Consider the following 12752-nt stretch of genomic DNA (forward strand, 5'->3'; position numbering starts at 1 on the left):
AGGATGGAGTGGGAAACAACATGATACAAGTGTGTACAAACGCCATGAGACAGTGACGTCTGAAATAGAGCTGGAGGCCGCAGGCTGCACCCACCCCAGGAGGAGAGCGTGGCTAGAGGGAACAGCAAGCGCAAAGGGAGCGGCAGGAAGAAGCCCTGTATGTAGAGAACAGTGTGAGCGGGGACAGAACGGGAAGAAGAAAGGAGAGACGTGGATGACACCATAGTGAAGACAACAGCATTTTAGAGGCAAGCACACCTGACTCAAAACTCTGTGTGTATGTGTGTGTGTTTATTATGAATGTATTCAGTTCAGTTCAATTCAGTCGCTCAGTCATGTCCAGCTCTTTGCGACACTATGAATCGCAGCACGCCAGGCCTCCCTGTCCATCACCAACTCCCGGAGTTCACTCAGACTCACGTCCATCAAGTCAGTGATGCCATCCAACCATCTCATCCTCTGTCGTCCCCTTCTCCTCCTGCCCCCAATCCCTCCCAGCATCAGAGTCTTTTCCAATGAGTCAACTCTTCGCATGAGGTGGCCAAAGTATTGGAGTTTCAGCTTCAGCATCAGTCCTTCCAATGAACACCCAGGACTGATCTCCTTTAGGATGGACTGGTTGGATCTCCTTGCAGTCCAAGGGACTCTCAAGAATGTATTACATAGTTATAAAAAATTCCAACACCAAAGGTTTAAAGTAAAGAGTTAAACACAGTCATAGAGAATAGAATTGTGGTTGCCAAGGCGGGGGGTGGGTGGCGGAGGGATGGAGTGGGAGGTTGGGGTTAGCAGATGCAAACTATTATATATTGAATAGATAAACAACGAAGTCCTACTGTATAGCACAGGCAACTATATTCAATATCTTGTGATAAACCATCACAGAAAAGAATATTAAAAACAGTGCATTTATAATCAAAACTACAATGAGATACCACCTCAAACCAGAATGGCCATCATCAAAAAGTCTACAAACAATAAATGCTGGAGAGAGTATGGAGAAAAGGGAACCCTCTTGCATTGCTGGTGGGAATGTAAACTGATACAGCCACTGTGGAAGAAGGTATGGAGATTCCTTAAAATACTAGGACTAAAACCACCATATGACCCAGCAATCGCACAACTAGGCATATACCCTGAGGAAACCAAAACTGAAAAAGACACATGTATCCCAATGTTCATTGCAGCACTATTTACAATAGTTAGACATGGAAGCAACCTAGATGTCCATCGACAGGTGAATGGATCAAGAAGCTGTGGTACATGTACACAATGGAATATTATTCAGCCATAAAAAGGAATGCATTTGAGTCAATCCTAAAGGTGGATGAATCTAGAGCCTATTACACAGACTGAAGTAAACCAGAAAGGGAAATATAAATATTGTATACTAACACACATATATATGGAAGCTAGAAAAATGGTACTGATTAATTTATTTTCAGGGCAGCAATGGAGAAATAGACATAGAGAACAGACTTATGGACATGGGGGGAGGGGAGGAGGGAGAGGGTAAGATGTATAGAGAGAGTAACAGGGAAACTTACAATACAATATGTAAAATAGACATGCAGTGGGAATTGGCTGTATGACTCAGGGAACTCAAACAGGAGCTCTGTGACAATCCAGAGGAGTGGGATGGGGAGGGAGAGGGGAGGGAGGTTCAGGAGGGAGGGAACATGGGTGTACCTATGACTGATTCTTGTTGATGTTTGACAGAAAACAACAAAATTCAACTAAAAAATAAATTTTAAAAAAAGAGTGCATATATACAAAACCGAATCCCTTCGCTGTACCACAACACTGCAAATCAACTACACTTCAATAAAAATATAATTTTATAGCATATTTTTGAATTTTTATTGGGGTATAGTTGCTTTACTTTAAAAAAGAATAAAGTTTTGTCTTCAATTCCCAGCTGAATCCCCAATCCCCCTCATCAGAGACAACCACTGACCTCAGTTGAATGTGTATCTTTTCAGACTCTTTTCTATACAATTATCAATAATCATACCTGTGTCTCTATTTCCTCATCTGTAAAATGGGACTAGTAACGATGGCTCTTCCTTCATAGGGCTGGGGCTTCGCCAGGGGCTCAGCTGTGAAGAAGCCACCTGCAATGCAGGAAATGCAGGAGACTTGGGTTCAAACCCTGGGTCTGGAAGATCCCCTGGAGAAGGGACTAGCAACCCACCCCAGTATTCTTACCTGGAGAAACCCATGGACAGAGAAGCCTGGAGGGCCACAATCCATGGGGTCATAAAGAGTCAGACACGACTGAGCGACTGAGCAGGCACACAGCTAATAGTTACATGTCTCTGGAAAATTATTTTTCCTCCTCAGTGCTTTGGTTTTATCATGGGTAAAAGGGAATTAATTCTACCTACCTTTCAGGATTGTAATGAGATGTGAATATGTTTTGGGAAGGGGACTAGAATCTCAGGAACCAGATCTGTACTTGCCTTAGTCATGACTACACAGAGCCCGGGTCTCCCTTGCTTGCTCCCACAGGTCTTCACTGATTAAGGCCATCTTACACCCAAAAGAAGAGGAGATCGAGGGCAGGACAAACCCTGGCTTTTCTCACCCTCCTGCAGACTGTGCCCAAGAAAAGGTTGGAGTTTGGGCCAGGGACTAGAAGTTGCATAGAAATCTCCTGGGAAACTTGTTACAGTGCAAATTCTGATTCTGTGCTTTGGGGATGAGGCCTGAAATCCTGCATCTCTGACAAGCTCTCTGGCAACACTCATGCTGCAGGTCTGCAGACCACTCTCTTAGTAGTCAGGGCCCTTGACTCCTGTCCTTCCTGTGGCCCAGCTGAAAGACATGGACAAATGCTCTGCCTGACGAGATCAAGGACCCAGACAATTGACCTCACAACCCATTCCGAACCCCAAGGGGCTGCCCTCCCTCTGGGCACACCCAAGCCTCTGAGAATCCTATTCCTTCAAAGAAAGCAGGGAAAGTCTAGATTCTCCTCAGAGAATAGACGCAGCCTCTGCTCCCATGGAGTTTATGTCCCAGTTAGAGAAGATATACAATAAACAAGTAAACAAATATACATCTGCTAGAGAGAAGTGCTTTGAAAAAAATAAAGCAGGATAGGTAGACAGCATCTGAGTGTGGAAGGTGTGATTGTAAATAAGATAGCCAGGGGAATCTTCTCTGAGAGATGGGTTTCGAGCAGAGATCTGACTGAAATAGAAGAATGATAGGGAATTCCCTAGCAGTCCAGTAGTTAGGACAGTCCAGTCTCACTGTGGGGGCCCCAGGTTTAATTCCAGAGGGAACTAGGATTCCACAAACCACACAGCCAAAAAAAAAAAAAAAAAAGTAAAAAGAAATAGGAGGGGCTACCCTGGTAGCTCAGTGGTAAAGAATCTACCTATCAATGCAGGAGACACGAGTCCGATCCCTGATCCAGGAAGATTCCCTGTGCCACGGAGCAACTAAGCCCTGCACCACGACTATTGAGCCTGTGCTCCAGAGCCCAGGAACCGCAGCTACTGAAGGCCACACACCTAGAGCCCAAACTCCTCTGCAAAAGAAGCCGCCGCAGTGAGGAGACCACGCACCCCAACTCGAGAGCAGCCCCTGCTCCCTGCAACTAGAGAAAAGACCCAGCAGCAATGAAGACCCAGAACAGTCAAAATAAAAAAGAAGAAGAAATGGGAGAATGACTTCTGTGGATATTTGGGGAGGAACATTCTAGTAGAGGAGCAGCATGTGCAAAGGTCCTGAGACAGAAGGAGACTGATACTTGGAGGAACAGCAAGGAGAACAGTGAGACTAGCCTGGGATGAGTCAGCAGGAGTGTCAGGAAGAGAAGATATCAAAGATACCAGCAAGAACAATAGAGCCTTCTGGGCAATTGCAAGCAGTGAGTAAGATGAACTGGAAAGTTCTGAACAAAAGAGTGACATCATCGTTTTTTGGTAATTTTTAAAGATGTCATTTACATAAAATAAACTTTACCATTTTGGGTATAGAGTTCTGCCAGTTCTGACCAACGTGTGCAAGCTAGCAATCATGGCTCTATCACCCCCCAAAAGTCTTCCCTGCCCTTGGTAGCCTTTCCCATCCCCACCTATTGCCATTGGCAACCACGGATCTATTTTCTGTCCCAATAGCTTTGCTTCTTCCAGGGTGTCATTTAGAGGAAACTTTATGATAGATGCCCTCTCGAGTCTGAATCCTTTCCCTTAGCATAAAGCGCTTGAGATTCATACGTATTGGCATACAGAATTTCTTTTTATTTTCCAAATTCAAAGATTAAAATTGAGCAAGATTTCTGGCTTTTGTTGATGTCACATGGTCAGTATCCTGTCATTTCCAAAACGACTAGAAAAACACCAGGTTGTTTTAATATATACACTCCTTTACTGTTACTTAGTAGTTACTCTAGATATTATACCATGTATGGAGCTTTTTATTACTGAAGAATATTCCACTGTATGGATGTGATCGTTTGTTCATCCGTTCACCAGGTGAAAGACATTTGGACTGTTTCTTGTTGATGACAATGACAAAATAAAATCCCTACAAACATCTATATACATGTTTTTGTGGGATCATAAGTTTTCATGAATTTCTTCTGACAAAGATGGAGTAACAGGAAATGGATTTACTCTCCTATCTGAAGCAACTAAAAACCTGGGGCAAAATAATATACAAAGTGGTTTTCAGACATAAGACATCAGACATCACATGACAGCGATAGCCGAGAGGGGAGAAACCAGTGAAAGGAGCCCTACAAACGCTGAGCGCAGGGAGGGGGACTCAGGCAGAGCCTGGCAGCCCCCTGGAATCAAGGAGATGAAGGTGGGAGTCAGGGAGGCGAAAGCGGACGGGGCCCACCTTGCAAAGTCCTGGAGACGAGAACTTCCCAGAGAGAAAGTTCCAGAGAGTTGCAAAGGGCCCCCTCAGGTCTTTGGCTTCTGAACAACCCGTGTGTGTGAGGAAGCCACCTAAGGCTGAGGAAGAACCACCAGAAAGGATTGGTGAGAACAACCCCTGGAGCTCACACAGGCCAGGGAGGAGGATCATCAGCACCAACCAGAATGGAAAATGTCATGATTCCTGGGAGATGAGGAAGAGTTCAAAGGGTATCGCCTCAGTAGTTAGTGAGATGGTGCGTAGTTGCTCGGTCATATCCAACTCTTTGCTACCCTTTGGACTATAGCCCGCCAGGCTCCTCTGTCCATGGGGCTTCCCAGGCAAGACTACGGGCATAGGTTGCCATTTCCTTCTCCAGGCGATCTTCTTGATCCTGGGATCAAATCTGTGTCTCCTGGGTCTCCACCATTGGTAGGCAGATTCTTTACCACTGAGCCACCAGGAAGCCCAGCGGGTGAGATCAACCCTAGATGAAAGGCTGCCTTGTGTCAGCTCCAGCAAGCATTCCCCCTAATCCTTTCTGCTGGTTCTCTTCCTTAGCCTCGCAGTTTCCTCACACACCCAGCTAGCAATACTCAGCTGAAGACTTAGGAAGACCCAGGAATTCTAACTGACTTTGTCCTCCCAGAGTCTCAACTCCTGTCATCAACTCAGGGACAACACTGGGCTTAGCCTGGGTCCCCTTCCCTGCACTGTGGTCTGGAAATTCTCTCCAGGCAGAAAGCTGGGCCAGTGGAAGTTTCATTTGTTTTTCATTCTCAGAAAACATCTGTCCCCCACTCCCTTTTGTCTTATGATTTATGATGAAAACCACCATGTTATATATTTCCCCCAACTTTTTAGTTGTTTGAAGTACAAGGGTAAATGGTCTCCAAGACTCCATCTTGGCTGGGAAGTGAAGATGACATCATCTAATTTTGTCTTAAAAGGATCACTCTGGAGACCAGACTGAGGATGGGCAAGGGCAACAGTAGACAGACCAGTAGACAATTGCAGTAATCCAGGGGACAGCCAGTGGTCCCCTTGCCCATGACTTCAGGGATGGTGGTGTGAGGTCACTGAGTTCAGGATGTACTTTGAAGGCAGAGCCAATGAGATTTGCTGATTCATGTGTGAGATTCATGTGTGAGAGATCATAAGGAGCAATGGTAGACTCTACTATTTGGGGCCTGAATGACTGGGTGAATGGGGAAGACTGGGAGCAGCAAGATTGGAATGAAATAAGATCAGGAATTTGGTTTTGAAGAGTTGACATAACCCTGTCTGCCAGAAGTCATTTCTCAACATATATCCCTCCCTCCTAGGTCTGCCCCACTGCACTGACGGCCTCTCGTAACCTGGAACATGAGGGTGTGCTCAGCTCTGGGCACACCCCGGCTTGCCTTCCAGTCCACTGGAGATGGCGTGATGGAGCCCTGCCTCAGGCAGCCCTTTCCAAGTATAGAAACGCTTGTGGAAGCACAGTGGAAGCACCTGGCTTAGAAACTACTGACATTTATGGCCAGCACTTTGCAGTTTTTAAAGTATCTCACAACTATTGTCTCCTTTAATCCTCTCAAGAGCAACAGTGGTGGGTGTAATCATCTCTATCTGCAGGTTATGGAACCAGAACTAAGACTGAGAGAGGTGAGGTGGTGCCCAACGCCATTACTGGTCAATCATAGAGTGAAAACTTGAACCTGAACTCTGGATTCTAAATCCAGGATTGTTCTTTTCCATACTTAGACTCAGGCAGTGGAAGGGGACCCTTCATCTCACCTGTTAGCACCTCGGAGGCTTTATCTAAGCCTGGGCCTGTGACCACATCCCCTTCCTGCCATTAGTGTGTTCCTGTTACAGTGCGTGCACGTGCAAGTGGAATGCCAGGAAAGAACAGGCCAGATGCCTGGGGTCCTGAATTGAGAGGGGTGCTGAGCTGTCTCCAGCTTCAGTCTTAAGTCCGCTCCGCAAATGACCTGGTGTCTTAGTAGGAACAAAGACCATGAGGCAAAGTCTCTCAATCTCTTGCCCCACACCCCCTGCAAATTTAGCAGCCTTAATTTCCACTTGTACTCCTTTCCCTGGTGCTTAGAAGGTAAAGTGTCCACCTGCAATGCAGGAGACCCGGGTTCAATCCCTGAGTCCCATGGAAAATCCCATGGATGGAGGAGCCTGGGAGGCTGCAGTCTATGGGGTTGCCAAGAGTCGGACATGACTGAGCGACTTCACTTTCTTTCCTTTCCTTTTCCCTGTTGCAGTAGCAGAGGGTTGATTCCCCTCTTGTCTAAAGCCAAATTAGACAAGATAAAACCCTCCCAGCCTCAGGGCCCATCCCCTCAGGTCTGCCTGAAAGACTCTTGCCTGCCTATCAGCCAAGACAGCCTTCCCCTCTCCACTACCTCTTCCCCACCCACACTTAACCCTGATTTTATTTCATTTCTCCCATCTTAAGAAGAAAACCATCCATTCTCCTTCCTACCTGGGCCAATGCCTTTTCTTTCCTTCAAGTTCCCTGAATTTGTAACCTTGTGTGCCAGTGCATTCCTCCCTCCAGCTGACTCACCCACACCCTGGAATCAGGCTCCTTCCGCCTCTCCCATCTGGCCCTCCCTTCTCCTGTGCTGGGCTCACGGGGGTCACCAATGTCCTTTGTAAGGACTGATCCTTAACTTAGCGATGGCCACTCAGTTCTTAACACTCCTTGCCACCTTGACCTCAAAAACACCACTTGACCTTGCCCTTGGGCCCACCCTCATGACACCCTTTATGGCCTCCCCTTCCAAACAGCCCCTGAGTATCAGAGCCCAGGATTCTCTAGATGAGCCCTCCTTCGCCATGGTTTGAACACACTACTTGAACTACTCCTAAGTTCTAGACTCTTCTTTACAACTACCTTCTATCACCCTGGAGGCACACTGAACATTTTCATAAATGTGTTTATATTCTCCCCATGCCCAGAGCTCCCCTCTGCTCCCTTTCAAGGCAAAATTATCTCTAAATACCTGATCATCTGCAGGGAGATCTTAGAAACCATCCTTGGCACCATCTTCTCCTACCCGCCCCTCCGCCCCCAAATCAAGCTCTATACATTCTATCCCCTTGATTATCTCAACCCTTGCTCTCCATTCCCTTCTTGCCTTCATCTGTTGCCTGGGCAACCACATCAGCCCTGCCATACTCACTGTCTCCTGTCTTGCCTTCCCCAATTCAGCCCTCTCTCTCCCCTGTCTCTCCCAAGTCTTCCAATGGTTCCCCATTGCCTACAAAATACAGGTTGAACCTTCTGGCATGGCCTACGAGCCCCACAGGATTGGGGCCCCACCTACGCTGCCTGCAGACCTCCCTCCCCATCTCCAGCACACCACTGGGGCTTCAGCCGCAGTTGAATCTCCTAGTTACCTGAGCCCCTGTCCTCTCATGGGCTGCTTTGTGTTCCCCAAAACACACTTTGCTTTCTTCTGGGCACCCAGCATCCCTGTGGGGGAGCACATGAACAGAGTGATGTGGTTCTTTCCCAAGTCTGGCCCGTAAAAATCCCCACACACCATCTTCATTCTCTCCTTCCCCGTCCATCAGCTGCATGGGAAAGGCTCCAAGGACCCAGAGGAGGACAAAGCCACAGCATAAGATGCCACACCTCTAAGCAAGATGTGGAAAGAGCCTAGACAGGAGATCCGCAAGTGAGAAGCAAACTTGCATCGCATTAGAAGTATTCTGTTTGAATCACAAGAGACTATAAGCTCCCTGAGAGTATGCTTTGTATTTAGCCCGTTTTAGTAACACTAGCTTCTAACAGAGGACTTCCCTGGTGGTTCAGATGGTAAAGCATCTGTCTACAATGCGGGAGACCCAGGTTCGAGCCCTGGGTTGGGAAGATCCCCTGGAGAAGGAAATGGCAATCCACTCTAGTACTATTGCCTGGAAAATCCCATGGACAGAGGAGCCTGGTAGGCTACAGTCCATGGGGTCGCAAAGAGTTGGACACGATTGAGCAAGAGCATCTGGTTCAGAATAATCCATTTAGTCTGTGTGCCTGCCAGCAGCTCAAATTAAGAACCTTTAAATTTATGTGTGTGGTGGGGAGGGGCTTCCCTGGTGTCTCAGTGGTAAAGAATCCACCTGCCAACACAGGAGACGTGGGTTCAGTCCCTGGGTTGGAAAGATCCCCTGGAGAAGGAAATGGCAACCACTCCAATATTCTTGCCTGGGAAATCCCATGGACGGAGGAGCCTGGAGGGCTACAGTCCATGGGGTCACAAAGAGTCAGACACAACTTAGTGACTAAACAACAGTTTATGTGTAGTTTTGTCCTGGCTGAGTCAGTATGGCCTTCACAGGGTGATCCTATGTCAGGTTTACCCAGGACAGTCCCAGTTCCTAATTTGGTTTTGACCCATTCGTTTATCTATCAGTTATGACAGTTGAGTGCAGAAAGGAAATAAGGATGAAACAGCAGTGACGGAAACCTACCTAGGCCTTGGGACTGATCCCTACATGGGGAACTGCAAGTTCAATGCACAGCATTCCGAGTGTTATAAACTCAGATGTGGACCAGGAAACTTCACTATCTAACAGGTCTCTAGCTGATGAGAAGGTGGCAGGAGGTCCCAGGCAACAAGCAGGAGCTGAAGACGGGTGAGCACATGGATCCTGGTGATGAGTCCATTCAGGGTGGGAGCACAGAGGAGTTACTATTGCTGAGGGTGAAGAAAGCACAGATGTCAAGGACATCTGCTGACACTGAGGACCTCATAGACCTCTGCCTTGCTGGGGTCTTTGATCGAGGAAGCAGTCTTTTAATGAGATCTCTTGAGGACTTAGTGTTTGAAACTCTTCGCGATGCAGTCTTAGGTGAACCCATTTAAGAGAGGGATATGGGGGAAATAATGTGGAATGATAGAATCCACAAATAGAAGGAATTCCTTCCCAGCCTGCCTTATGCCCAGCAGCTGGAAAGGAGGCTTGAGTGCTTGGTTAAACTATGTTCAAATAACTTAAGATGGACAACATGAAATGCACATGGGTGTCAGCCTAAACTTCTTCCCTCCCCCATCCCCACCCACGCCCATCCTCCCATCCCTCCAGACAGCATGACCCACCAAGCATGGCTCATCGTGCTTATATAGACCAGTCAGTAGGTCATTTTGTGCTTTCTCTCTTTTTTAAATTTTTTTTTTAATGTGGACTATTTTTTAAATTTTATTTATTTTAGGCTGCGCTTCATCTCTGTTGCTTCACGGGCTTTCCTCTGGCTGTGGCGAGCAGGGGCTACTGTCAAGTCGTGGTGTGCAGGCTTCTTGTTGCAGTGGCCTCTCCTGTGGAGCACAGGTTCTAGGGCACGTGCACTTCAGGAGTTTCAGCACATGGGCTCAGTAGTTGTGCTCCTGGGCTCTGGAGCCCAGGCTCAGCCGTTGCGGTGTACGGGCTTAGTTGCTTCACGGCCTGTGGGATCTTCCCAGATCAGGGATTGAACCCATGTCGCCTGCAGTGGCAGGGGGATTCTTCACCACTTAGCCACCAGGGGAGCCCTGTGCTTTTCCTCTTTAAGGTTGGCCTTGTAATTTGAAACAGATTTCACCTGGATACACATGTTAACCTGGGGTGGAGAGACCTGGGTAAGGGAGTGTGATGACATTGACTGGTACCAGAATCATTGCCAAGGTCATCAGTACAGGGAAGGCCCTGGTAACGACTCCAGGATTAGAGGGCCATCTTTGCACCTTCTTCGGGGAAGGAGAAGTACTATCAGCACTAATACAACCTGAATGCCTATGAATACAGCAGACATTCTTAGACTTTTTACATCTGGTACCTCACCAAGGCAGGGGACGTTTCAGACACAAGGAGACTGAGGCTCAGCTGGCAAGCAATAAAACTGGAGCCCAACTTCCAATTAGCCAAGAATAGAAACCCCAAACTGTTTCTATTAAACATAATTTTTATTTCATCCAAGGCAAAACTAAATAAAATTCTACAAAGCAAAACATGTTGTCAAGGCAAGACAGTCAGTCAGCTCACATTCATTCTGTGCTTGAACACAAGTTAGGTGCTTGGTGTGTGCACATCTGCGCCTCCCAGAGGCACCCGCAGATCTGAGGCCCCCCCACAAGGCCCGTTTGTGCTGCATTGTTTTGATCTATAGTTATACAGGAAATTGACTATGAGTATTGTTGTCATCCAAGCCCGAGGGATAAACCATGCATAAGATAGTCGAAAGCACTGCATATCAGGTGGGAGGTGGGAGGGTAGGGACTCCCTGGGACACAGTCGTCAAACAAGCTGTAGGATTTCCCCCAGAGAAGTCCCCTCTCCTAGCACCCCCTCCTCCCCACACTCTGACAGCAGCTGCGACAGTGAGATAGCATCATGGTGTTATGGGGCCCAGGAGTACAGCTGGTCTCTCCCTCTGTCGCTTATTCTTTCTCAGACTCCAGTGCCCCGCCAGGAAAGATGGCTCTGAAATGTATAGCAGCTCCCCCATCTCAGGCACACTCAGCCTTTATACACACCTCCACACATCCACATGCCCGTGCCCGGCCCACCCACCCCACAGCCACGCATTTCCACACGCTCAGTCCACACAGGCACACCCTCATCTGCCCCCATCTCAGAAGCTTGCTCTTACACCCCTCCCTTTGCATCCAGCTGTGGGCAGCCAGCCAGATGTGAAAGCCTGAGCTCCACCAGCTGTCCTCCCAGACCTCTCCAGGCTCATTCTGGCTGCCTTCTGCACAATTCCTACACCAGGAGAATCCCAAGGCCTGGAATGCTCAGGTCCTACTTGAGGGGTCAAGGAAGGGGAAGTGGGAAAGACTTTGTTTGTGGTCTCCTGACTTTAGTGTCTGCGAAACTGCATGTGTCCTAGGCTCCCAAGTTCAACATTGCGAATGCTCTCTCTAGCCCATACACCCTGAAAACACCCTCACCAGCCCCTGAAGATCACTCTCAGAGACCTGCATGCGCTGAGGGTCTGCTTGGGAAGATGGCTTTGCCCACACATCTTCCACTCCAAATTCATGCCAGAGCTTCACCATGGGTATAATCCCAGCCCTGGGGCAGGACAGTCTTTGTTGTGGGGACTGAGTTGAACATCCTTAGCCCTCATGCTCATTAAAAGGCAGTAGCCATGAGTCCTCAGGCCTTGGAGCAACCAAAAGTGTCCCCCTCTACAGTTCCAATCACCTCTATGGAAAACTACCAAACAAAAGCCATGGACAAGAAGCTTTAAGCATCAGAGCCAAGGTTTCTAACATTACAAAGGCTAAAATAATTCTAAGGGCAGGGTCGGGGGTGGGAAGAGAGAGACAGAAAAGAGAGTGAGAATGTGTGTATATGTGTGTGAGTGTGTGCACTATAGGGATAGGACACAGAGGACAGGATAGACTTGGAACACTCCCTCCAACTTTGATACCTGAACTCCTAGATCCCTTTCCAAGACAAAAAGACTTTTTTAAACCAAAACTTTCCAAGTCTTACAGTCCTGTGAAGTAGGTAAGTATTATTACCCCATTTTACACATAGGAAAAGTTGAGCCCAGAGAAGTTACATGATCTGCCTGAGTCAGCAGCAGACCCAGGAATAGAGAGGAGGACACTCTCCCTCTCCCATACTCTATAAGCCTTGGTTTCCTCTCAGGGAAGTCAGAGGAGCCCAAGACACTCTGCCTGTCCAAATGCTGAAGCTGGCAAAGGAAAAGAACGTGGTTCTGCATAAAGGAAACCTAAGAAGTTTCCTGAATAACTGGTGGCTCTGGTCTGTCTGCTCCTAAAGACAGGAAAGTCTGAACCTGAGTCCAGGGTGGGAGAAGGAAGACACAAGGGACAGAGGCAGATCTGAGTGGGCCCTTGCTGGGACGTTCACTGCTGATTTTTGGCAGG

The sequence above is a fragment of the Capricornis sumatraensis genome, chromosome 16 (assembly GCF_032405125.1).
Source record: "Capricornis sumatraensis isolate serow.1 chromosome 16, serow.2, whole genome shotgun sequence".
Lineage (NCBI taxonomy): Eukaryota > Metazoa > Chordata > Mammalia > Artiodactyla > Bovidae > Capricornis > Capricornis sumatraensis.